The following is a 2,297-nucleotide window of genomic DNA, read 5'->3' on the forward strand; positions in this document are numbered from 1 at the left end:
AAAAAGAATACTGGAATACTAGGATAATTTAGGTTTTGCTTGGTTATGAATTTTGCCAAATTAAAGTTCGTCTGTAAGCTTATGTGACTACACTGATGAAATAGCTTTGGAATAGTTTTGATCTTGAATATTGTATCAAGAATAGGTATTGAAATAGTTTTGAAAAAAGGAATAGTAAAAAAGATAGAGAATGGTTAAGTTAAGCAACAAAAGATTTAAGGAACAATGAGATATGCCTTGAAATAAAGATGATATTGAATAAGAAATAGACTTATTTGCCATCAGTGTGGAGAGGCCTAACTGATGCACTTTCTTCCAATATGGAGAAGAATTTTTATAATGATTGGACGAGTAGCTTTCCCTCAATCAGAAGTATGTGAAAACAGTTTAAAGGATAATCTTTCAGGGCTATTTTATTTTATGTTTTATTTTTTAGGATTTTCAAGGCAATGGGGTTAAGTGGCTTGTCAAAGGCCACACAGCTAGGTAATTATTAAGTATCTGAGGTCAGGGCTCTCAGCTCTTCTCTAAGCTCCCTGCAAGCATCTGCTGCTCTGGTCAGTTGCATTCCTGAGCCAAGATGTTGAAGGTCAGAGTCAACGGATTTGGCCGCATTGGACGTCTGGTGACCAGGGCTGCACTCATCTCTGGCAGAGTAGATGTTGTGGCCATCAATGATCCCTTCATTGACCTCAACTATATGGTTTATATGTCTCAATATGATTCCACCCATGGCAAGTTCAAGGTCACTGTCAAAGCTGAGAATGGAAAGCTCGTGATCAATGGAAAAGCTACTACCATCTTCCAGGAGCGGTATCCCACCAATATTAAATGGGGAGATGCTGGAGCTGAGTATGTTGTAGAGTCCACTGGTGTCTTTACCACCATGGAGAAGGCTGGGGCTCACTTGAAGGGTGGAGCCAAACGGATCATTATCTCTGCCCCTTCTGCTGATACCCCAATGTTCGTGATGGGAGTGAACCATGAGAAATATGATAATTCCCTTAAGATTGTCAGTAATGCCTCCTGCACCACCAATTGCTTGGCCCCCTTGGCCAAGGTCATTCATGACAACTTTGACATTGTGGAAGGACTCATGAACACAGTGCATGCTATTACTACTACCCAGAAGACTGTGGATGGTTGCTCTGGCAAGCTGTGGCGTGATGGGCATGGTGCTGCACAAAACATCATCACTGCTTCCACTGGAGCTGCTAAGGCTTTAGGTAAGGTCATCCCTGAGCTGAATGGAAAGCTCACAGGCCTAGCTTTCCATGTTCCCACTCCCAATGTATCTGTTGTGGATCTGACCTGCTGCCTGGAGAAACCTGCCAAATATGATAACATCAAGAAAGTGGCAAAGCAAGCATCAGAGGGACCCTTGAAGGGCATCTTGGGCTACACAGAGGACCAGGTTGTATCCTGTGACTTTAGTAGAGACACCTACTCTTCTACCTTTGATGCAGGCATTGGTATTGACCTCAATGACCACTTTGTCAAGCTTATTTCATGGTATGACAATGAGTATGGTTATAGCAATCGTGAAGTTGACCTCATGGTCTTCATGGCCTCCAAAGAATCAATTGGGAAGCCATGGATGAATCTTCATCCCCAGCCAAAAAAAAAAGTTACATCACTGGGGAGCCCACATCCCTAACATGTGTTGCTCTACCAGGGATCCTGTGCCCCATTCACATCCTTGTCCCAAAGCACCCCTGTAGTAGGGGGGAGAAGTCTAGAGTCCTTTATTGTGTGCCATCAATAAAGTCACCATATTCAGTGAAAAAAAAGTATCTGAGGTCAGATTTGAACTCAGGTACTCCTGACTCCAAGGCCGATGCTCTATCCACTGTGTCACCTAGCTGTCCTTCAGGACTATTTTAGAAGTAAGGAAGTTTAACTTGGTGAGTTCAAAATTAATTTCTAATACTAAGATCCTTTGACTTTATGATAAAAATTGGTTTGAGGCTTTCTGTGATTTGTCACCATTCCAAATCATTGTTCACAAGATTACCTACTTCTAATGTGTATACTTTTCCCAGCTGCCCAGATGGAACATTTATAATAGATAGAATATTGAACCAGGAATCAAAATGATGTTGGTACAAATTCCACCTCAGACACTAACTAGATAGGCAAGTTATTGAACCTCTCTGTGCTTTAGTTGGCTTAACTATAAAATGAGTGGTTTGGATCCAAATGACCTCTACTTTCTGCCAGTTCTAGATTGATAGTCCTATTATCCAATTAAAATAGCCTGGATAAACAAAGTTCCTAGAAAAACTATTTCCATGGAT

The 2,297-nt window shown here is 41.4% G+C and overlaps 1 pseudogene; it reads left to right on the forward strand.

Moving 5' to 3' along the window:
* The first annotated feature begins 580 nt into the window (after nt 1-580).
* LOC141499071 (glyceraldehyde-3-phosphate dehydrogenase-like) lies at nt 581-1,721 on the forward strand (annotated as a pseudogene).
* The last annotated feature ends 576 nt before the right edge of the window (nt 1,722-2,297 follow it).

Source organism: Macrotis lagotis, chromosome X (genome assembly GCF_037893015.1).
Source record: "Macrotis lagotis isolate mMagLag1 chromosome X, bilby.v1.9.chrom.fasta, whole genome shotgun sequence".
Taxonomy (NCBI): domain Eukaryota; kingdom Metazoa; phylum Chordata; class Mammalia; order Peramelemorphia; family Peramelidae; genus Macrotis; species Macrotis lagotis.